Source organism: Panthera pardus, unplaced genomic scaffold (genome assembly GCF_024362965.1).
Source record: "Panthera pardus isolate Hobbes unplaced genomic scaffold, ASM2436296v1 HiC_scaffold_16, whole genome shotgun sequence".
NCBI lineage: Eukaryota > Metazoa > Chordata > Mammalia > Carnivora > Felidae > Panthera > Panthera pardus.
The window spans coordinates 107510886-107536520 of record NW_026526721.1 but is presented as its reverse complement, the minus strand read 5'-3'; the positions used below and the strand labels follow the sequence as shown (position 1 = coordinate 107536520).

The 25635-nt window shown below is 42.0% G+C and overlaps 1 protein-coding gene across 5 annotated transcripts in view; it reads left to right on the top strand.

The window, feature by feature from the left end:
• Positions 1-25635, top strand: part of KCNAB1 (potassium voltage-gated channel subfamily A regulatory beta subunit 1) — a 411162-nt gene that overhangs the window by 264426 nt on the left and 121101 nt on the right. The window lies entirely within an intron of this gene.

Below are 25635 nucleotides of genomic sequence, written 5' to 3'. Positions count from 1 at the left end.
GGATTCTTGTCTACTTGGTGGCCTCCCTGCCTCTATACCCCCAGAATCTGAATCAGTGATACCCAAGGTCTACTCAATAAATCCTCAGGAATGGCTGCACAGAGGGAAATTACTGATCTTTAAGGTTTCCTATTAAGGAAATCTCCTTCCCAAGGGGCTTATAGAATTCTTGTTTGTCGGTGGCCTGATCCCCAGGTTTAGATGCAGATGACCTCTGACTCAACCGCCACTTATTAATAAATATCTTGAATCAAATTAGAGGACTTTCTGTAAATAAACAGAAAATCTCAAGCTGAGATAGAACATAAAAAGAAACACTATCCAGAAAGTGTCCTTCAGGGCTAACTCTTCTTCCCTATTACAGATATTGGCCACTTTTTAGATGTTAGTTCTGCTTTATGCGTGTGTGTGCGCGTGTGTGCGCGCATGTGTGTGCGTAGAACACACAGATCCTGGTGAACCAGCCGCAAGTTAGATTTCACAGCAGTTCTACACTGGATGTTCTATGGTTGGACCAGCCCTCCACATTGAAAATGTACCTAATGGGTCACTGAACTGGGTTTTGATCGTCTCTTTTTTCTATTTTTATAGGAAGGCAGTGAAATCCAGTTGAGGGTGGCTCAGCTAATAGATGCATCTTGGTGTTGAAATGAGGCTACTTTGACCCATCAGTGTCCAAGTTCATTCATTTAATCCACAGAAATACCACCAGGAGGGTCTGAGCCCAGATTTCCATTCTCTTCGTCTAACAATTAGAGCCCACTTTCCCTTTGGCAAGCGATTCCCTGCACCAAGGCCCCAGCCACCCAGTGGAATCCGCACTTTTTGCAGAACAGCAACAAAGGCGTATAGCCAATTTCCCAAGGTACTCTCTCCAAAACGAGCCAAATTAAATTTAAAACTAATTCCAAAACAGTTCCTCTTTACATTTGTAAAAGAATGACTGCTTGGCAAGGCACTATTAAGAGAAAAGGGCAAAGTCTCCCTAAAGATTTTCAACTTTATTTTTTACACGAGTTAGAAAAGGATTTGGGAAAGCAAATTGCATTTAGCTTTAAAAAAAAAAAAAAAGAAAGAAAAGAAAAAGTGTTGTGGGTGGAACCATGTTACAAAAAGCAATAATCATAGTGTTTCATAATCCTTGAGACTAATATTACTACCAGAATCTAATAATCTAGATATAGAAACAATATATTAACAGCTTACTCTAAGGGATGTATTTTTCTGTGCACTGAGAGAAAAGAAATGGGTTTATTCCCAAATTTCACACAAGCTCTTTTTGTAAACATCCTTTTGGATTACCAATATGTTCATTGAAAATGTTTATTTTAGCGAATTTAGATGTAATTATCATCAAAATGCCCAGAGTTAAAGAAATAGGTTCTCAAATAACTGAATCCACATTCCTCCAACATCCACTATTGTAATGATAAATCTACAGTGTATTTTTTTTCTCCTTTTGCAGAGCAGACAAAGCAATGATATGTAATTATTCAGGATGTGCTTTGTTCAACTGGTAAAGATTGAGACACTGGGATTCCCTTATCTAAGTAAGATCAATAAAGACTATACTCTATTAGCTTGCCTCTGGCAGTAGCCTATGTAAAGTGCTATCAAGGAAGGCTAAGTCCTTGTAATATTGGAGAGCAGCTTGGAATATGATACCATGGGGAGAGATAGTTCTGTCTAAGGCTTAGTAGTTGACAAAGATGATTCTCTGAATTCTTTGGTTGTTTCTCTTTCTCCCTCCTGTTATGGTAACTATAGCTATGAATATTATTTCAGGAAGGCTTTTTAATATTTGTGCAGGATTATACTCAAATAGTCCAGGACTTTCTTGTCCTTTTTTCCCCCTGTGATTTGAAGCTAGAATCTCCTTTCAACAGGAATTTGTTGAATTCCTGCCCCTGCCTGCCCCTGGCCTTGTGCTGAGCCCTGAGGATATAAATATAGATAGGATGATATTTGCCCCCTCCATTTAGATGTGGGGAGAAAAAAAGGACTTTATCTGTTTCCTATAGCTGATCTTATTTTTCTTTGAGGTCTCCATTCTTGCTGATGGCAGTTGAGGGGACACTTAATGTCTCCCATATGAAGCTACTTCTGTCTCTTCTGATTTAAAAGACCAAACTTTTGGGGTGCCTGGGTGACTCAGTCGGTTAAGCATCTGACTTCAGCTCAGGTCATGATCTCACGGTCTGTGAGTTCGAGCCCCGCATCGGGCTCTGTGCTGACAGCTCAGAGCCTGGAGCCTGCTTCAGATTCTGTGTCTCCCTCTCTCTCTGCCTCTCCCCAACTCATGCTCTCTCTCTCTCAAAAATAAGTAAAACTTGAAAAAAAAAATTTAAAGACCAAACTTTCTATCATGGATTTCTCTTCCTTCCTTTTTCCTTCTTCCTAAAATGGTGTCAGTGAGTGAGAAGCAGCTTCGGAAACTTCCAGACCACTGTGCTGTCCTGCTCTGCTGGCTACACAAGGTTATTGTGAAGTGTCCCACCAGGACCTGGAATTCTCCTGGGAACCCTGGGGCCCAAGGAGCAAATACATGGTCTGAAGTTCCCGCAAACCTCTCTGGTTAGTCCTTTTTTTCCCCCCTCTTTCTTTTTTAATGTTAGTTTATTTTTGAGGCAGAGGGGGGAGAGAAAGAGAGAGACAGACAGAGAGGGAGACAGAGCATTCACAGTGGTCTCTGTACTGACCACAGGGAGCCCAATGCAGGGAGCCCAATGCAGGGCTCGAACTCACAAACTGTGAGATCATGACCTGAGCCAAAGTCGGATACTTAACCTATGGAGCCACCCAGGTGCCCCTCTGTGGTTATTTTTAATCTTTCCTTATCCTCTGGCCAATCTTAACCACAGTGGGCAGGTCAGGGAAAGTGAGAAGTGCTTAGGCACTTAACCTCTGACTTAGTTCTTCTCTTCCTCTCTCTGGCAGAAGAGGATTCTATTTTCCTTTCAGTCTGAGTCTCAAGGTCACATATTAGTAACTGGATTAGGTTAGGGTGACCACATAATTGATCATTCAAAGTAAGACACCTTTGAAAGTTAAAAGAGGAGGGGTTCCCCATAAAGAATTGTGTATCAAGCAACAGGCCAATCTGGGCTAACCAAAATGTATGGTGTCTAGTTAAATGGGACCAAAATTCATGTATTCCATTTCTATATTTAGGATTTTTGCTCTACCTTACAATGGTTTTTCCTAAATAACAATGCACAACAATATAGCTAGCAAGAGCTCTATACTAGAGTTCTTAAAAGAAAGATCACCTGTGTGTATATGTATCCAAGGGTCTGGTAACGTAAGTAGCCATTGGCTGAACTCAATAATGCAATTATCTTGGCAGCTTCCTTTGTACTATATCTACAGAAAGAAAGACAAAAGAGGGTAGAAGCACATGCAGATTTTCATCTATAACACCTTTTTAAAAAAATTTGTTTAATGTTTGTTTATTTTTGAGAGAGAGAGACAGAGCATGAGCAGGAGAGGGCAGAAAGAGAGGGAGACACAGAATCCAAAGCAGGCTCCAGGCTCCCAGCTGTCAGCACAGAGCCTGATGTGGGGCTGGAACTCACGAACTGTGAGATCATGACCTGAGCCAAAGTCAGATGGTCAACCGACTGAGCCACCCAGGTACCCCTGTAACACATTTTCTAAATCTACCTAGTGGGTCGGCTGTTTACTTGAATCTTGCTGTCGTTGTTGTTGTTTGTAGCATTTAGATCTATTCATTGTTAACTTGAAATCAATATACCTGCTCATGGCGGAATATATATAAAAGCCAAGGAATGAGCTAATGTGAGTCCTGGTTCTCCTTGTTCTGTGAAATTGTGGAGCAAATGTCCAACTCCTGAGCACTATTTGTCTAGCTAAAAGAGCTATTTCTTGACTTAGTTAGAGAGATTTTATTCATTTATCCAGCCAATCCTCTTTCCGCCATCTGTCCATTCACCCATACCATGTATTATTTCAGTCAAGAAAAAAAAAAAGAGTAGTGACCAAGAGCCAAGAATGGAGCCAAGAATGAGATTAAAAAGCACACTATGATGACAAACAAATTGATGTCCTGTGGGCCACAAATTTGACTCTGAGCCAACCAGAAAAATCTCTTGCAAGTTTCTAAGTTCATGTCTGTTAGATAATAGCTATTAAGATAATTATAATAGTTAACACCTATTGAGTGCTTACTGTTTGTTGGGCACTGAGTTAGGCTTTCTGAATGAGTAATTTTTTAAGTTGGCTTCAGTGATCTTACGAGACCAAAACTAATACCCATTAGAAATACCCATTTTAGAGATGTGGAAATGAAGGCTTATAGAGAATAGGTAAAATAGTCCTAATCAAGTGTTCAAAGGACTGCCTTAAGAGCCCTAGCTCTCCATCTTAAATGCTCAGAATAAATTCGCCCCTTTTTGGTTCTAAGGTCTCGCAGTAACTTCTTGAGGGGCTTTATAATGGGGATACTTTGGGCTGCGATCCACTGGACTGTTGGCAACACAGGACATGTGCTCACGCTACCCTATTCTTTTCCTTTGTAATAACACAACGTAATAACATAATTATTTGTGTAATACTTACCTCCTCAACTAGATTTAAAGACCACGCGGTCAGGGACTGTGACTGTCTTTTCTACTACGTTGTCAGCCCCTAAACATCAGAGATGTTGAACACATATTTGTTGTATAAATGAATGAAATAAGGAGTCTCAGAACTATTTATAAAACAACTTGCATTTGCACAAAGAAACTTTGGTTCAATGTGATTTTAGCTTTTCTTCCTCCGTCAAATTTTTCCTGACTTCCCCCCTATACACATTATTCATTACCTTTATAATTTAAGTGAAATCACTTCCTAACTTCTTTTCTTGACCTGAATTTGAGTGCAGATCTCAATGAACAAAGACTAAGAACCTTTTTCTCTTCACAAAATGTTTGTCTTCACTTCTGTTCAGCATTTCTTAATCCTTTTTTTCCCATGTAACTGGCTATATAGAACATTTCAGCCGAGTTCTTAACAGTGTGAATGATTTGATTTTGCTACAAAATCTGTCCATCAGCCCATAGGACCTAAGCCCCTTGTTTCCCTTGAAAGCACACTCATAATGGATTTTCCCCCCACTTGTTTTGACGTAGGCCGCCATTCCCAAAACCATTAATCCCAAGGGTCATTATCATGTCAATGATATTTATATAGAACTCTAAAGCTCTGTATATTTTCTATATGTAGAAAATCTGTAAGCAGGTTAGGGCCGGCCCTGTATAACAGATGAAGACATTGAGGCTTGGGGAGGATGATTAGGACTACATTCTGGTGCTTGTGAGGGGTGGACCCCAGCCTTAAAGCCAGCGGGGTTTCAGCTGCTAACTCCACCTTCCACTTTCCAACACTGTACCTCCCTGTGTCCCTGTCTCCACTTTCAACTGTAAATTTTTTTTTTTTTTTTTTTTTTTTTTTTGTGATAGAGGGGAGGAGGAGATTGGTCAGAAATGAGTCTACACAAAACAGTTTGATGGTTTTGCTGTTACTAAGTGTGTCTCTTTAAGGGAGAATGAGAAAGGAATGTGTCAGCCATAAAAGATTTGAACTTGAGATTCAGGAGCAAAGCTCAAGAGAGCTCACGGGGAGTCCCAGGCTGTAGGTGGGTGCTTTGTTCTTGGTCAGGGTCAGGGTTGGGTTTCTATAGCCTTTGGAGATCTGCTATAAACTTTATAGTCCAGGCCTCCAAGGTTCCGCTCCTGGTGATGATTGCTTAATTAACATTGCTGGATGGTGATAATCCACACTAATAACTAACTCTTAAACGGCAAAAATGGCCAAAGAAAAGTGAACCCCGCTGAGGCTAGAAGCTCACTACCCGTATGGGGAAACCCAGGGAGGCAATTCTTGCTCGCTGTACAGTCAGACTGGGACCAGAGCCTTTGTTGTGTACTTGCCGACACATGAAGAAATCACTATTCCATTTTAGGCTTGGCCTAGACCAGATAGAGCTATCCTGAAATGCGTCTCCTATACCCTCCCATTGCCTGGTAGCGACTCTTGCCAATAATCCCTTGCAGGGGCCAGCATCCCCAGACTGCCAGCCTGCCCTCTATGCCCTGGCAACGCACGCTTGGCCTCATCTTGCCCATGAAGTTGTCCCCATCCCTTTCTGTGGTTGATCTTAGTATCTAGGGGGAGGTGGTTCTGTTTTTGAAGTACAGTAACTTTCTTGTTTCCACTATAAAAGCAATAAATGCTCAGTACAAAAAATTTAGAAAATATACAGAAACTAAAGGCCAATCATTATCATCTAGAAGGACCATCAGTATCTGAATTTTTAGTGAATTTTCTCCTAGCCTTTCTTCCATGCATTTTTTAAAGATCATATTGCAACAAAGTTTACATCCTGCTTTTTTTCATTTAGCATAGTAATGTAAACATTTTCTTGTGTTAATAAGATTGTTTTAGGGGCACCTGGGTGACTCAATTGGTTAAGTGTCCGACTCGTGATTTCAGCTAATGTCATGATCCCAGGGTCATGGGATTAAGCCCCACAATCAGGCTCCATGCTGAGCATGGAGTCTCCCTAAAATTCTCTCTCTCTCTCCCTCCCTCCCTCCCTCCCTCCCTCTCTTTCCCTCTGCCCCTCTCCCCCGTTCATGTGTGCTCTCTCTCTCTCAAATAAAATTAAAAACCTTTTAAAACATAATTTTAAATGGTTACATAATAATCCTTGATATTGATGAAACTTAATTTGATTCTTCTCCTATTACTGGGTGGTTTTTTCTGAATGATTATAATGACTATAATCAATATTTTTGTACTTAAACCTAATTCCAGACGTCTATATGTTTCTTTTAGATAGATTATTAAAAGTAGGATTATCAGGGGGCACCTGGTTGCCTCAGTCGGTAGAACATGTGACTCTTGATCTCAGGATTGTGAGTTCAAGCCCCACGTTGGGTATAGAGGTTACTTAAATAAATAAAACTTAAAAAGAAAAAGAAGTAGGATTATCAGGTCTTGACTTGGGACTCTTGATTCATTATGTGGAAGAAAAGCATTTCCTTGTAAACTCCTCAGTATTTTGGTGTGGGCAATGGGACAATATTTAACACAGAGCAGTGACACAATAAATGTGTATAAATGAATGGACTTAATCCTATTTGGAATATTTGGATTTTATATATTTTTTTAATGTTTATTAATTTTTGACAGAGAGAGACAGGGCATGAGTGGGGGAAGGGCAGAGAGAGGGAGACACAGAATCCAAAGCAGGCTCCAGGGTCTGAGCTGTCAGCACAGAGCCTGACATGGGGCTCAAACTCACGGACAATGAGATCATGACCTGAGCCGAAGTTGGACGCTCAACTGACTGAGCCACCCAGGCGCCCCTGGAGTATTTGGATTTTAAAAGAGGGAATTTGTCAACAAATGCATCTTAAATTGGTAGAAATCTAAGCAGCAATACTTATAATATTGAAGAACTAAAAATTGTAAAGGCAGGACTATCAAGGAAGGAAGATTTTCTAAAAAGTCTTAATTCAACTTAACTCTGTGAAGACCATAGCCTACTGTGATCAAAGTAACCAGCTCTTAAGAGCCTTCCCGTCTCCTAGGTCAGTCAGTCGCAATGAGCCTGGCATCATCATGCCAAGGCCTGGGAACAGATTCATGAAGCATGGAATCTATCCTCAACAAGTCCATGAGCTTGTGGGCAGACAGATCATCCAGACAACACACAATAACACAGGAAAAGCAGAGTTGAGCCGCAAGCTCTGTGAAAGAAGTAATTAGCTCATCCCTAGGAAGACTCCATGAGAGGAATTTTGGGGCTGGGTCTTGGGTGAAAACATTGAGTGAAATGTGAGGAAAGCATTCCAAACAGATGCAAATGCAAAGAGCCATTCTTCCTAATTCCTCAGGACCATAGAGTACCCCAGGCAGTACTCTGTCCTGTTGGTCTTTTACACCTTAGTGAGAAAGAGTTGTTCAGACTTTCCTGAGTGTGGAATTTGATAAAGAGACAGGAGACAGAGCCTGAGAACTGAAGATACTTGAGACCAGAAGGGGCAAGGGAGAATACTGTAAAGGAAAGAGGTATGCAGAGGGGAAGCGGGAGCCCAAGACAGGACCACTGAACTGTACAATTGGGAAGAGGAGGTTATGCACGTAGGATAAAATGTGTCCCCAGATGTGTGCAATGAGGCAACCGTCGGTTCCAAACACCAAAACCTCAGCAATGAGGGGAGGCATGGCCTGGCCCCCAGTGAAGCCTGATCCATCATATATCAGTCCTCTTCCAAAAGTTCTCTGGGGAAGGTTAGTCTGCTCTGTTTACAGCTCTATTTCAATAAAATAGCTCTTAGTATACAGACCAGAGCAATTGTGGGACCATTTCTCTCTCCTGTGCCTGGACAGAGAGCAGTGAAGTTGGTTGCTAATAGCCTTGTAAGTCCTGGCTGCCATCCCTCTCTAACCTCAGCGCTCTCTCTCGCTCTCGCTCTCGTTCTCGCTCTCTCTCTCTCTCTCTCTTACACACACACACACACACACACACACACACACACACACACACCTCCACCATACTCACCTCCTTTCTTCTCCTTAAATGTGTCCCTACCTCAGGGCCTTATCTGTCTGCCTAGAATTCTTCCCCGAGATCTTTTTAAGGCTGGTTCCTTCCTGTCCTTCAGGTCCCTGCTCAGAGGTCACCTCCTCAGAGTGGCTGCCATTTTCCAGCATCATGCTTTGAAAGCAGCTTATTCACTGAAGTTATTTCTGTGCCACTTGATCGCTGTGGACTGCCCCAGTAGAACGTAAGCTTTATGAGGTCAGGCACTCGATCTGTTTTGTTCACTGCCTGGAAGAGTGCCTGCCTTAACAGTAGGTGCTCAATAAACATCTACTGGACAAATGAATAATCTGCTTTGGAGATCCAGTTTAGTCAGGTTTATGTCCTGAGCTCCTTGGCCTGCAGTAGTTCCAAAGTGTTTGTTGGATTGAATTACACTAAAAATCATTCTTGGTCCAGTCTTCTTTTTCAGACAAGACAACCTCAGCTCTTTCCAACTTTCCTTTCTGTTCCCCTTTCCAAGCCCTTGTCCCCACACCCCACAAGTTGTGAATAAGGTCTGTTTAGGCCCCATTGGTCATCCCATCTCCACTCAGCAAAGCATGAAGATGACTTCATTTTTTTTTTCCCTTTTCCAAAGTTCTGTTGCATTTTGAACCAATGTGAGTTGTACATTTTCTTCTATTTTCTTCCCCTGCTGTCTCTATGTGAAGGCTGATGGGGAGAAGCCTGAGCTGAGTGGCAGTTCACAGGCCCCACCGCTGCCATGGCACCCACCACGGGGAGACTGTGGAAAGTGGCCGTCAGGGTGTGGGGGATCCAGAACAGACGTCAGGAGCGGGTGTGCATGCCTAGCAGGAGCCACAGAAACTCCTTTTCTCTCTTCTCTAGGTCTCCAAAAATGATCCAACCCAGGCAGAGACCCCAGTCCTGTTGATAATCCCTCTAGGAAACAGGTGATGGTTGGGTCATTTCAGTTGGACAGGCCACATGAAGGCAGCGAGGTGCAGTGGAAGAACACACACCTGAGTGACAGACAGAATTCTGCCCCAGCCCTGCCCAGCGCCAGATGTGTGGGGCCTTGGCTCCTTATTTCGCCTCTCTCAGCCTCCATTTCCTCCCAGATGAAACGGACCCAAGAGAGTCTACTTGGAAAGACTACTGGCCTTTATATGCTTGAATTATGTATAAAAGCACCTAGCGTGAAGCTGGCATGTGATAGGTGCCCTATAAATATTTGCTATCATTAAGCTGAGTTCAGGGGCGCCTGGGTGGCTCAGTCGTTTAAGCGGCCGACTTCGGCTCAGGTCCTGATCTCACGGTCCGTGAGTTCAAGCCCCGCGTCAGGCTATGTGCTGACAGCTCGGAGCCTGGAGCCTGTTTCAGATTCTGTGTCTCCCTCTCTGTGACCCTCCCCCGTTCATGCTCTGTCTCTCTCTGTCTCAAAAATAAATAAACGTTAAAAAAAAAAAAAATTAAGCTGAGTTCAGGTATAGGGAAAATAACTAAAGCATGTTTCTGTTTACCTAATAAGTGAAAAATATAATTAGCTGTGCTTTTCCATTTTATTTACTTATTTTGATGTTTGTTCATTTTTGAGAGGGGGGTGAGGGGCAGAGAGTGAGGGGACAGAGGATCTCAAGTGGCTCCGTGCTGACGACAGCGAGCCCAGTGGATCTCAAGCTCACCAGCCTGGAGATCATGACCTGAGCTGAAGTCCATCGCTCAACCAACCAAGCCACCCATGTGTCCTGTGCTTTTCCACTTTAAAAGTCAAAGATGTAGATGTCAAACACCCAGGAAGGTACAAAGTGGATCCAAAGCTTTCCTCAACTGACAACATTGAATTGTCAAAAAATTAGGCTTCATTGGAGTTTTATTAAAATAAGCAGCTATTTGACTGCCATTGCACGTACTTTCCATAATGATTTTCCTTCTTGTCATATGATGGTCATTCTGGTGTTGGAAACTGATTTCTTTGGGGCCACATCAAAGAATTGTCAGGTCCCCAGCTACTTTTGCCATCGATATTGGCACTATCCTATGAATTTCTGTTATCTAAATCTTGCTTAGAACCAGTTAAGTCAGTCAACTTGAATGAAGTACCACTATTGAGTTTAACCAACTGAAATTAATTACTTTAGTTTCCTAGGATGGATTAATTCACAAAAGCATAAGGCAAAGTTATTTCACAGAGTTCCATAGCTGCCACGCAGTGATTAATTTAAAATGCCTGAAGTCAATTTTTAAAAATTATTTGCATGCGTAAAACTTTACCCAAGCCCAAGGAAAGGTAGCTTTGATTCCATTTTCAAGAGGATTTCAATAAGATTTTTGTTTTATGATCCTAAAGAACGTATTCATCTGATTCCTTACAGTTTCACGAGAGACTGGTGGTCTTCTCTCCCTTCCTTTCATGATCTTTTCATGGATCTGTAAGAAAGAGCTTCCCCTTTGTATGAAATAAAGTCAGAAAGGATTGGCACAGAGAGAAATTCTCATGGCTGTGGCGGGTGTTCTTTGAGTGACAGGCACAGATCCCTGTTGGTGTTACTGCACGGCTGACACCATCAAATGAGATGCAATGTCCCCACTCGGAGACATAGCAAACTAAGATATCAAAAAGAATACAAAGACCAAAGTAGAGGTGGAAGAATGAAGATGAACTGAAACCAGAACTTAAGCCTGACCAATCATTAGCCATTTATAACGGCTATCCTATGAGTAGGATAGAGAGCAGTGAAGCTGGTTGTGAATAGCCTTGTAAGTCCTGGCTCCCATCCCTGGGCCAACTGCATTCCATTTTCACAGCCACCAGGACAGGTTTTTTTGTTTTTTGGTTTTTTTATCTGTATTCTATCTGTCTAGCTACCGAATTATCTAGCTATCTATTTTAGAGAAAGAGCATGAGCAGGGGAGAGAACAGAGAGGGAGAGAGAGAGAATCTTAAGTAGGCTGCAGGCTCCGTGCACGGAGCCTGAAGTGTGACTTGATCCCACAGCCCGGGATCAGGACCTGAGCTGAGATGAAGAGACTAACACTCCACCAACTGAGCCACCCAGGCGCCCTTATCTATGATTCCGAAGAGAAAGAGACTTCATTTATCCTCATCTAACTCTTGTTAGTTGCTTGTCAGTTACTAACTCTTGATGCATCCTTGCAGCTTCTGAGTAAACATTTGCTGAATTAGAAAGTAAAAAAAGCAAGCAAACAAACAAAAACCAATGTTCTGGCGATATGAGGGTATTTACAGATAAAATGAAATTAAATGATACAGGGATGTTGGCCTCAAGGGGTCCTCAATTTTCTCCTGTTTTTGTTCCATTTCTGGGTCTACTGTTCACTCACTACATTTCTTGTTTGTCAGCCGTAACTTCAGAATTACTCTTGCCCCCACGAGAAACAAATTTGGCGACTAGAGTTCAGTGTTTGGGTACATTTCTTTTTATTCTTAGCCTTATGGTCTCCAGTCAAAAGACTCTTCTGAAGTTAGTGAAGTCAGGTTTGTTTTTTTTTTTGTCCATACAGTTACATTCGTTTCTCACAGTGTGCATATCGTCTTGGGTTCCTCTGACAGCCTGGTAGATTTTTTTTTTTAATTTGCATGGAGTCAAATTCACTTTTTGTGTTCTCACAGTTGTATGGATTTTGATAATTGCAGTCAGGCCACCACAGTGTAACATACAGAACATTTCAATAACCACCCCCCCACACACAATTCCCTCATACCGCCTCTTTGCGGTCCTCTCCGCTCACCTCCAACCCCTAGTAATTATTCATGTTTTCTGTCCTTATAGTCTTTTCCAGAATGTTATATAAGTAGACTCAGACAATACGTAGCTTTGGAAGCCTAGCTTCTTTCATTTAGCAAAATGCATTTAAAATGCATTCATTGGATAAAGAAATTGTGGTTTATATACACAATGGAATACTACGTGGCAATGAGAAAGAATGAAATATGGCCCTTTGTAGCAACGTGGATGGAACTGGAGAGTGTGATGCTAAGTGAAATAAGCCATACAGAGAAAGACAGATACCATATGGTTTCACTCTTATGTGGATCCTGAGAAACTTAACAGAAACCCATGGGGGAGGGGAGGGGGAAAAAAAAAAGAGGTTAGAGTGGGAGAGAGCCAAAGCATAAGAGACTGTTAAAAACTGAGAACAAACTGAGGGTTGATGGGGGCTGGGAGGGAGGGGAGGGTGGGTGATGGGTATTGAGGAGGGCACCTTTTGGGATGAGCACTGGGTGTTGTATGGAAACCAATTTGACAATAAATTTCATATATTAAAAAATAAAATAAAATAAAATGCATTCATGTTATCGTGTGAATCATGAATCAAAACTTCATTTCTTTTTATTGTTGAATAATATTCCACTGTGTGAACGTTCCCTACTTGTTTTATCCATTCATCAGTTGACGGGTATCTGGGTGGTTTCCACTTTGGGGTGATTATGAATAAAGCTGCTATAAACATTTGCCTCTAGCTGTTTGTGTGAACATAAGTTTTTGGTTCACCTGAGTAGATACCTAGGAGTGGAATTGTGGAGTCATTCGGTATGGGTATATTTAACTTTGTAAGAAACTCTCAAAATGATTAAGAGGGCTGTCTCATTTCGCATTTCCACCAGCAATGCTTGGCATTGTGTTCGCTTTTGGTTTTGTTTTTATCTTATACATTCGAACAAGCATGTAGTGGTATCTCATTATGGTTTTAATTTGTATTTCTCCAGTGTCTAATGATGCCAAGCATTTTTTCATGTGCTTGTTTGCCATCCAAATATCTTCTTTGGTGAAGTGCTGTTCAGTACGCTGGCCATCTTTTAGTGGGTTTTTGCAGCGCAGTTTGTCTTTTCATTTTTCCCACTGGTTCCTTTCATGGAGCAAGACTTTTACATTTTTGTAAAGCCCAACTTTTCAGTGTTTTTAATGGATCATCCTTTTGGTACTATATCTAAAAACTCTTGCCAAACCTAAAGTCTCAGAGATTTTTCTCATTTTTTTCTCCTAAAAGTTTTGTGGTTTTGTTTTACACTTAGATGTATGATCCATTTTAATTTTGGTATAAGGTGTGAGGCTTGTAACCTTATTCATTTTCTTCCATATAACAATTGTTCTAGCCTTATTTCTTGCAAGGACTATCCTTTCTCCAATGAATTATCTTTGCACCTTTGTCAAAAATCAGTTGACTATACTCATGGGGCTATTTCTGGCCTGTTTATTCTGCTCCACTTACCGTCTATTCTGTTCCATTTTTATGTGCTTCGTTCCTTTTAACAATACCGCACCACTTTGATTACTCTAGCTTTATGTAAAATCTTGAAATCAGGTACTGTGAGTCATTCCAACTTTGGTCTTCTTTTTAAAATTGTTTCGAGGAGCGCCTGGGTGGCTCAGTCGGTTGGGTGTCCAACCCTTAAAATCGGCTCAGGTCATGAACACAGGGACGTGGGATTGAGCCCCGAGTTGGGCTCTGAGCTGAGTGTGGAGCCTGCTTGGGGTGTTCTCTCTCTCTCTCTCTCTCTCTCTCTCTCTCTCTCTCTCTCTCTCTCTCTCCCCCCCCCTCTGCCCCTCTCCCCTACTCCCTCTCTCTCTCTCTCAAATTAAAAAAAAAAAAATTGTTTTGCATAATTCCGTTTTCTTCACCTTACCATATATATTTAAGAATCACCTTGATGTCTATAAAACAAATTGCTAGGATAGGAATTAGGATTATATTTACTTCAAACACCAAATTGACAGAAATTGACATCTTCGCAATATTGTCTTGCAAGCCATCAACTTGGAGTATCTCTCCATTTAGTTAGGTCTTCTCATTTCTTCAGTGTTTTGTCATTTTCAGCATATAGATACTGACCATGTTTTTATAGATTTGTAAACAAATATTTCAGTTTGGGGCTGCTATTGCAAGTAGTGTTTTTTTGGTTTTTTGTTTTTTTTTAAATCTCAAATTCCAGTCATTTATTGCTAGGAATACACTTGACTTTTATATATTGACGTTATATCCTCAAACTAGCTAAATTCACTTATTAGTTCTAGGAGCCTTTTCGTAAATTATTTGGGATTTTTCTACATAGACAATCGTGTGGTCTGCAATGAGAGTTTTAGTTACTCCTTTCTAATATGCATGCCTTTTGTTTCTTTTTAATGCCTTATTGCACCATGATGTTTAGTAGGCCAATTGAATCTTTATGGTCAATCTAAACACAAAACAATTAGGACTAAAATAATATCTAACTCTGGAAGTTCGCATCAAGGAGGTAAGAAAGGCTCCTCAGACTTAGTCATTTGAACATTCATTTAGTCAGTGAAATATTTACTTGTACCTCATAGCGCAACATGTTTTGTTATAAAGTCAATCACAGATCAGGCTTGGATCCTATTGAGTAGTTTGTAACTGAGGAAAGGTGATAGGACATGAACAATAGTTACTGCATACAAATAAGAAGGTGGTAAGGCTGATCAAAGAACAGCAGAGAACCTAGAGGCCAAAGAGCAGGTAGGGAGCCTTTGGGCACAAGGGTCTGCCCGGGTAGTAGCTACGGAGAAGTCGGGATGTAGGTGGTTTAAAATGCTGAGCTGGCTGGAAGAAAGAGTAAGATTAAGACTGAGCATAGAAGTAGACCCTGGTCGTGACTCCTCCTTTAGCTCCCCCCCCCCTCCCCCCAGGCTCTGAGGCTGTAAATGCCAGAGGGCAGGATTTAGCAGAAGGGCAAGGGGCAGAAGAGGAAAGGTATGGGTCAGGACAGAAAGCATCCTGCTAAGCAGGTTCCTAAGCTCCGGCCTCTTGTGAGATTAGGAGAAGCAGCCCTAACACCTGTATCGGTTGGAAAAAAAAGAGTGAGAGGCCTCAACGTCCACTGTGTCCCTCTCCTCAGGGAGAGCGGAGAAACTCATTTTATGGAAGAGGGAACCTGTACGAGGTGAAACGAGATGCCCAGGACCACAGCTTGAATTCCAACCTGTGTCTGTGTGATAACAGCTTGCACTTAGACAGCATCTACCACGATGTGCCAAGCACTGCCTTAAATGCTTTAATCCTCACGACAACCCTGGGAGGTAGTTGCTATTATTATCACCAGGAACAGATGGGGCACGGAGAGATTCCGTAACTTTCCCAGGGCTTCACCCGTAGGACGTGGCAGAGGCACTTGTGCTCTGTGTCATACTCCACCACTGCACTGTGCTGGCTGGTGTTTTCCAGTAAACCACAGAGCGTCCCTAGCCAACAAGAGCAAAACAAGCAAGTGACAATGCAGTCTTCAGCCGCAGCCAACACTGGCATCAGAGCACCCACCGTGAGCATCGCCGAACACCTACTCTGCACCCAGCCCTGTGCTGCGTGTTGGAAAGAGCAGATGCATTAGACACAGTCCCGAGCCTCACAGAGCTCCGTCTGGAAGGAGCAACAACCTTGTGCAGAATGAAGTATAATACGCGCTGTGATATATGGCACCCTGGCAGCAGATGTGAAAGACGTGAACGCACAGAGAAAACAGGCATTAATTTTCCATTCCTCTGTCAAGGAAACTGAAAGGCAAACCGATGCCTTACGGCTGAAAGCATTTACTTTTGATTAAAGTGCATATCTAAATATCAACCGGCCCCCCAGTCCGGTTCGTGCCTCCGTCTCCATCATATTGCTGACTTTGCTTTCTCTCCAGAAAGCAATGGATTTACCCACAGTAAATGGAACTGAAAGGCTGTGGAGCTTGGAGCTCCTACTGCAGGTGCTTTCTTGTTACATTTTGCGTTTGAAAGGTGCACGGCTCATTACAGTGGAAACTAATCATAGCCCTCCTTACAAAGCAGATGCCAGGGAAAGCTTTACCTTTGCTTCACCGTGTGGAATTTCTTTGAAAAGAAATCATCACCATTTGGGTGAAGAAAACTTTGAAACCTTTCGATTTTTCTCTTCTTAGCTTTGAAAATGGCAAGTATGTGTATGATATATAAGAAAGTGTGACCATGCCGTCATGAGGAGAGATGTGATCTTGAATGAAATTTAGAAGGGGCAAAGAGGGTTCTTCCCTTTGGAGGGCCTGCTTTCTTCACCCAGCTTCCTTCCTCCCTCTATCCCACCTTCATTGTCCTCTCCATCTCGCTCAGATAGTTAGTGCTTTATTTCTTGATCTGTTCCTTCAAATCTCTCCAAAGTGATGTGAGAAAAAGGTTTGAATCTTGTTCACACTAAGGTGTAAATGACTGACAGTAGTTTATAGCCAGGCCTTTCAAACTGGGACAGCAGAGAATGCTCAGGGGCACCCAGTAAAGCCATGGGACCAACATGGGGCATCTCTGAGACAACAGACTTGCTTGAAGATTTAGGGAGGAAACATACTTTTATATTAAAACAAACACAAAAATATGAACTGGAATATGAAATTGTTGAATGAATAAATCACATTAAAGTGAAGTGTTTTATACAAGAAATATTGTGCATGAGACAAGCCACTTGTTGCTAAGGCCCCAGAGCCCCAAGACTGGCAAATCCTCTCCTCTCTCCTCTTCCTCAGAGGGTAAACATGGCTTTTCCACCTCGCAGGTGGGTGGATGAAGCCTGTAATGTAAGAACTCAGAGACCAGGATTTTTGTCCAAGCAGAGATAACGCAAGCAGTGGGCCTGATTTTGGAAGTAAATCCAGTAAGGGCCTAAGAAATCTTTTTTAACTTACTAAAATGAAACAAATAGAGATACCAGAACATTAACAGTTTCAACAACATTACACACATTTTTAAATAGTAGCAGTGGGGTTTTGCATATTTAATTTTGCTTTCAAATATTTTTCAGGAATGTCTTCCCTCCCAGTTTGAAAGAGATGCTTGCAAACCCACATTGCTTTGTGGCAGATGAATGCCCAAAGGCATTTTTAAACAACCTTTATCTTTAATCTGTATCCAAGATTCTTGATGCATAGACCCCTCCCTCTAGCAATCTGGTGAAGCCTACAGACTCCTCAGAAAAATAGCCGTTAAGTATATAACCTAAAATACACAGGATTCCAATTAAATTGAAATACAGTTCAAAATACCTAAAATCCAAATTTCTAACCTAGTAAAACATTTCTTTATTAGTATATTAAATAACCAGCTCTAGGGGCAGGTGGAATACCACCATTTCCAGGGATGAGGAGTGTAATTTTTTGAGCTCTCTGAAGTAACTGTGATGATGACAGAAAAATGCCTATAATTTCTGTTGGTGGCACAGTCACCAGTAACATAGGTACTTCTATGGTTTCTTGCCTATATTCATAATTGCAGGAGATGCTAAATTTCAGTGAGAAGGTGGTGAAAAACAAAAACGTATCTTTTCCATTCCAAGTTCTTGAACCTCCAAATTATGTGCCCCTCAGATAAAGGTCCTAGATTCTTCTGATTTGAAAATCTGAGTTCTTGATTTCCAGCTATTCTGATGTCTTGGGTTCCTTGAGATAGTAAAAGCAGAATAACTTTTATTTAAGCAATAACTAGGCCTGGGCAACCGTTTCTCAGTCCCCGCCACACCCCTGCAGAACACCCAAGTGTGTATAGCCCTATCCGTACAACCTTATGTCATATCTCCATCTCATCCCTCCTGGTGATCCCAGAAGAACTGTTCACAATTCCTCAGACCCACCTGACATCCCCAAACTGCCTTTGCCAACAAAGTGCCACCTTCTCCTTTGTCTCCTTTATCTATCTTTATCCCCTGCTTCCCACTTTTCTAACGATTCTAGCAAAATGACTCCCACTTTGCACATAATAGATTCGGGATGGTTGCAGTGTCTAAGCACAATGTCTAAGCACAAAGAGGATCCTAAGGTCGGGGAAGCGAAGCTGGCCTTGCAAGTCACAGAGGTGACCTCCTACCAGCTTCGGCACCAGAACCAGAACCCGACCGGGGTTCGTGTTTAAGGCACCATTTTTTCCTAGGAAATAAGGGCAGAGAGCAACTAACATTTATTGAACACTGAAACATGCTGGCATTGGTGCTGCATTTATATTTTCTCACTTAATCATCAAAAACAAAAAAGTAGTGGGCTATTAATATCTGCACATATGACTGAGGAGAGAGGCTTCAAAAGGCTAAGTACCCTGCACAAGGTCACCCGCGGCTGGTGAGCATGGTTCCACGCCTCCCATTCTCGGGCCCCCGGGATGACTGCTGCGGGAGTCCCAACAGTCCCCGCAGGGCTGAACAGGAAAGGGCATTTCTCCCTCCTCCCGGGTCTGGATCGCTCTGCAGCCTTCAACACTGCTGGTCACTCACGGCCCACTGAAACCACCTCCACCTTTGGCTTCTCCACCAACACTTTCCCATTCTACATCTCTGCCGCTCCTTCTCGGTCTCCTTTGTCTGCGTGCATCCTCTCTGCCACACACAATGTGGAGCTTCTCAGGGCTGGGCTTGGCCCCTCTTCTCTCACTGAACACTCTCTCCCTTGACAGCTGGCCCCAGCCCATGGCCCCTTTTACCTTCTGTACCCAGAACACCCTCTCCTTACTCTGAGCTCCAGGCAACTAGCTTGGATATCTCATGCAAATCTCTTTGCCCAAATGCACAAAGGTGAGTCAAACCCTTCTATTTCCTAAATGAACCCTACTTCAGTGAAAAGCACCCCTCTTCACCCAGCTGCCAGAGTCGGAAATCTGAGAATGGCCCATTACTTCTTCTCTTTCACCCTCATCTTTAACCAAACACCAAGTCCTCTAGAGTTTGCCTGCTAAGAATATCTGGAAACTTCCCCCATTCTCCTATCTCTGCTCAATCGGAATTCAAGGTACCATCATTTCTCATCAGGATTAACAAAGTAGCCTCCTAGCTCCTCTTCGTGCCTTCCTTTCAACCCATTTCCTCTACGTTTTCCAGTAGTTTTCCATAACTCTGTCCTATTAAGTCTAAAATTGATAACATAACCTAACCTGTAAGACCCTGTTTCATCTTCTTCCTGTGACCCCACCACTCCCCTGGAGTCACTGACACTCTCCTCTTCCACTGCCCTGTCCTTCTTTTAGTTCTTCAATTACCTATGCTTCCTCCAGCCTCTGAGCATCTGCACATTCTGTTCACTTTGCCTAGCATGCTAAGCCCTGTTCTTTCCATTAAGTTACTTTCTATTCCTCCTTTGGATCTCAGGTTAAATGCTTCTTCCCTAGAAAAGCTTTTCCTAACCATCCAGACCAGGTCAGCTTCCCAACATCCCAATTTTATACTTAGGGCATAGTGTCCTTTTATTTAGCATTACAATCAGATTATTAAGTCACTATTGAATATCTGTTTCCCCTTCTATTATGTGAGTTCCATGAGAATAGCAACTATCTTGCTACTTAGCCCATTCCCACCCCTAATGCAAGGCTTGGTTTATAGCTGAAACTTGGTATATCACTACTGAACTAATTAATTAAGTATAGGGAAGTCTCTTTTTGCCATGCTTCTTTAGACTTCTCTAGAATCTATAGGTCAGCAGATGATTTTGTATATTCAGTGAAAATGAGAATCTAGGTGGAATTTACAACTGACAAATGACTGAAACCATTAAATCAAAGCATCTGATAGAATCCCATTCTACTTTGTTGCTACTTAAGTGAAAGTAGGAATGAAACACAGTTTCATTCCGCTGCATGACAATGTCTGTCATCAAAATGCATGGCTACATCAATTTTGTGCCTGGTGGTTTCCAAATGAGTCATTACTCACTTACTAGCAGTGATGAACGATGCCCTCATAAGAAAGTATTATTACCATTTGTAGTTACCTTCACGACTGTCAAAATGTGTGTGCTTGTACAACCATCAAAACCAGCTGACTGACAGACAGACAGACACTACTTTGGCTCTGGGTTTTTCAAGAAAGGTTAAATGTACATTTCTTAAAAAAAAAAAAAAAAATCCTTCCCCTGGATTTGGCTAGTAACTTCCAGGTGAGGCACCTCAGAACAGCAGGGTGTGATTCAGGGATCAGAAAGATGTTCCAATAAATGAGCCAGCAGATGACAGAATGACCTGAGCACATGAAAACAGGTCCAGCCAAACTCCTGTGCTTTTAGTCATCCCCCGTGTCCCAGGCGACGTTGTGTTGCTTTCCTGGCCAAACGCAAGGTACATAATTTAGCTAGCTACTCCTCTTTGCCGAGCTGTTTACAACTGTGAATGATGTCCAACACATGGGTACTCAGGAGCGAACAATTTAAGACAAGACACGTGGGCTGCTGATCTTCCCCTCTTAGCATCTGTGATTTGTTTAAATTTTCTTTTTTATCATTTATTTATTTTTGAGAGACAAAAAGAGACAGAGCATGAATGGGGGAGGGGCAGAGAGAGAGGGAGACAGGATCTGAAGCAGGCTCCAGGCTCTGAGCTGTGAGCACAAAGCCCTGTGCAGGGCTCGAATTCATGAACCGCGAGATCATGACCTGAGCTGAAATCGGATGCTTAACCGACTAAGCCACCCGGGCGCCCCTTGGCATCTGTGATTTGTAAAGGAACTGCAGCCTGGGAGTGGCTTGTAATACTGTGCCTACGTGACCCCTGATTTCAGTTCTCACCGCTCCATTATTGCTTTAAATTCAAAAAGAGCCTGACGGATGCTTCACAAAATGCCACTAGGAATTATATTTAATGCTTCTGTCACAGAACTAACCATCGGCTTAAAATAAGTTCAGGCACGCGTTCATGGAGGGGACAGTCCTGCCTACAGGAAAAGAGAGAGAGAGAGAGAGAGAGAGAGAGAGAGAGAGAGAGATGCAATCGTGGTGTTCTCAAGAACCTGTATCCCTTTTCCAGATAACTCTTTCCTGAAGCTCTGATTTCAGATTTAGGGTTTTCCAGCATTTGACTGACAAAGCTAAGTGTCCTGTTCCCCCATATTGATGTCATTCATTTCTAATATTAGCAGCAGAGCGGCCCAGGTTCACCTGGGAAAGAGGAGCTTTTATTTTGAGTTGAACAAGAGCAGATACTAAAAATGGACACGGTGAGTCTTCCTTCTGGCATATCTGACACAGATAAAATAGGTAAACCGGTGCAGTGAGACTATTTTGAATCGAAAGGGAAAGAAATTCAATCTAATTAGAAATTGGATGCGTTCACAGAATGTTTATGTAGCCTCAATTGTGCGAACGCTGAGGAACTAGAAAATAAAATGAAATTCTGTAAAGCTGTTCTGTTGCATAAAGTCCTGCAAGATCACGAAGTAGTTATGAAAACTCCATACGTGGGGTGAAGAACATTCCGTGGCATCTGTTACAGCCTAGCGCGGTATGTAAACCTGACCATCATCTGGTGTGATAGCCACACAAACAAGCCTTGATAATATCATTTGTACTCATTAGATCAAATAGGTCCAGTGTTTGGATTTCTGTTACCCAGCAGAGCTGAAATAGATCAGAATATGTGGACAATTGCAACATCTCATTTCCGTGATCACGGAAATTGTGTCGGAATTCTGTGAGCTGAACTGGAGGGAGCTGGTTCCTCCCACCTTCTACATCTACAGAACGAGAAGTATCATCACGTGTTAAGAATGTCTTACAAGGTAGGAGTCTCACAGAGACTCACCCCTGGACACAGTAAGGGCAGTGGATTTAGAGACCAGATATGGCTCCGTGAGAGACAGAAAATGTCTCTCACTTGAAAAACAATCACCTGAGTTTCATCACCATTCCCTGTAGAGAACAAAGACACTGAGAGAGAGTTAAAGGAAATAAAAACACCAAGGCTCAATGCGTGATCTGTCACCTCTGGATCCACATTTGTAATGGAACTTTTCACATAGCGCAAAATATTCTAAGGCCTTCATTCCGGAAAAGCTGGCCTGGGTGTTTAAACATCAATGGCAAGAAAATGGGCCACATTTAGTACTTGTTTTTTGCTGACAATTCTCGTTTCTCAGGTTTGGTCTTCCAAACCCATAGCAGAGTGATCATTATCTTCCTAAGTCACTGTCATAAGGAAAATAGGTCAGGTCTCCCCACCTTGGTGCTGGGATGTTGTTCAGTAAGTACCCAGTGACAGGACCTTGTCCTCTTTGATTTTGTCACAACAGTGTCTTGCTCTGCACAGTTTTCTGCACTCCCTTTTGTCCTCTGAATCATGGAAAGATTAAAATTAGGTGGAAATTCTTACTGAGATTTTTTTTTTCCCATGACACCGACATAGTTACGTGAATACAGGTCTGAGATAGCCCTTTCGTATTCTTCCAAAGACATCCAGGGAGGACATACCTCACTATATGGTAGTTACGTGGATATTTTTCTGTGCCCCTCGGAGAAGGTAGAGGATAGAGAGCTCCCTGGAGGTAGAAAGCCAGAATGGGTTCCCCTCTGTATCTCCGTGAGCTGCACATCACTTGGAATGTGGTGACCTCTCAGTAAGTTCTTCCTGAGGCGTCAGTATTGAATATCTCCACCTGGAAGACTGTTGGTTACACACATAGAGTTGACACTTGAACGATGTGAAGGTTAGGAGCACAGACCCCCTGCGCAGTTGAAAGTCTGTGTATAATTTCTGAGTCCCCAAAACCCCAACTGCTAATGGCCTATTGTTGACTGGAAGCCTTACTGATAACATAAGCTGTCAACACATATTTTGTATATTTTTGTATGATACACTGTATCTTTACAGTAAGGTGAGCTAGAGAGGAGAAAATGTTATGAAAATCATAAGGAAGAGAAAATATATTTATAGTACTGTACTGTATTTACTTAAAAAAAAAATCCACGTATGATGGACCCATGCAGTTCAAATCTGTGTTGTTCAAGGGTTGACTGCACTTATGTTTTTTAAAATTTTTTATGATTTTATTTTTTAATATTTATTTCACATATATATACATATGCATATATATATATATATATATATATATATATATATACACACTTTTTTGTCTTGGTGTAGTCTTTTTTATTCTCCCTACTATAGAGCTTTGGTTCTATATTTCTATCTTTTAAAATCAGACTTTTAGACTAAAAGAAAAATCTTCTGATTTTATATCCTGTGGTTCTCTGAGAAACTACTCAAAGGATCATTTCTTACGCAAACTATTTTCATGGGAGAAGTTCAGTTATTTTTCTCCTATTCACTCATTTATGCAATAGTTTCCTTCCAGGTGGATTCACCCACTTCAAATGGGAAAACGTAGCACTAGGTCTGTGAGAGGGGGCGCAGAGTCCGAAAACACCAAAAATAATTATGCTTTGCATTTATCTGCTCTGCAACACCTTAGCACGCATCATCACATTCCGATCCCACAGACGTGATGCTAGATGAATGGCCCAGGCATTAATATTTCATTTTACCAGTGAATAAATTGAACCCCAGAGGTTACCTGGCTAATTTCAACAATAGGTCACAGACCCAGGTCTTTCAACTCCTTGCAGCATAATGCACTTTGGACTATGCTATGAAACTCAATGTGTTGCTTAGGCAGCATTTTATAGACAGGAATAATAAACAGAGGAAAGAAATGAGGCAAAAATGAGAGCACTAGTTACTGCCTCTAAAGAAGCCAAACTGTGGAAGAATCAAGAGAGCACTTAGAAGAACTGAGCTATGTGGCAGTTGGAAAAGTCTGTACTATCTTGTTTGGGGTAGAAACGGGCAGGGGCTGGGGGATTGTGTTCTCCTGAGAGCATCTGATCAGAGAGTAAGGGGTGTACTTTACCACGATCAATTATTTAAGCTTCACCTCTTCACATTAGACCCCTACAAGGTTCTATGAGGCATTCTCTGAGAATTTGATCTCTTCTATGACAGCTGTTTGGCAGAATGGCAGGAAGATGGGATGGGTGTGGGTCTCCACGGGATTCCTTACAATGAAGACTAGAGTGCTTAGTTCTCTATTTAGAGAGTGAAAATATATCCCCTCTTTTTGATAAGCTTTTAGGGATGAAAATCAAAGGGATTGATGAAGGAAAAAATAATCACTTAAAAAGGACTATCTGATCTTTAAAAAAAAAAGGGTTTTTTTTAGTGTTTGTTTATTTTGTGAGAGAAGGAGCACAAGCAAGGGGAGGAGGAGAGAGAGGGGGAGGGAGAGAGAGAGGGAGAGAGAGAATCCCAAGCAGGCTCTGCATTGTCAGCGCAAAGCCTGATGCAGGGCTCAATCCCGTGAACTGAGAGATCATGACCAGAGCGAAAATCAACAGTTAGACGCTTAACCGACTGAGCCACCCAGGTGCCCCATTATCTGACCTTGTAGCAATTTTATGGAGCCTTTCATAAAGACATGAGAGGCTCCCCCAACTTATGATGGTTTGACTTAAGGTTTTTTTTGATTTTGTGATGGTGTGAAAGGCATGTGCATTCAATAGAAACCATACTTCTGACTTTGAATTTGGACCTTTTCCCAGGCTAGAAATACATGTTAGGATACTGTCTCATGATACTGGGCAGGAGGCTACAGCTCCTGGGCAGCCCTGCAATCAAGAAGGTAAATAGCCAATATACTTGCAACCATTGTAGACCCGTCCAACCCTCCTCCTCCTCTTCCTCCTCCTCCTTCTTCTTCTTCCTCCTTTTCCTCTTCCTCCTCCTCCTCCCCCTCCTCTCCTCCTCTTCCTTTCTCTTCTCCTCCTTCTTCTCCTCCTCCTTCTTCCTCTTTCTCTTTCTCTTTCTCCTCCTCCTCTTCTTCCTTTTTCCTCTTCCTCCTTCCTTCCTCCTCCTCCTCCCTGTATAGTAGTCAATAAGTTACATGAGATACTCAACACTTTATTATAAAATAGACTTTGCGTTAGATGATTTTGCTCAATTATAGGCTAACATAAGTGTTCTATAAATGTTTAAGATAGGCTAGGCTAAGCTATGATGTCTGCTGGGTTAGGTGAATTCCATGCGTTTTCAACTTATGATATTTTCAATTTAGGTTGGGTTTCTCAGGACATAACCCCATCAAAGGTCAAGAGATATCTGTAAGTTAGTTTAAATAGCCTAAAGGATCATTTTGAATTTATTCTTCTAATAATTCCCAACCATTAGTAATAATATTCTGTTTTAGAAATCAGTTTGTTGGTTACTCAGCCAACAAAATATTTATTAAGAGTATGCTGTGTGTCAGGTTCTGGTGATAAATGAAAATGAATAATAAATGACTGGATGGTGAAT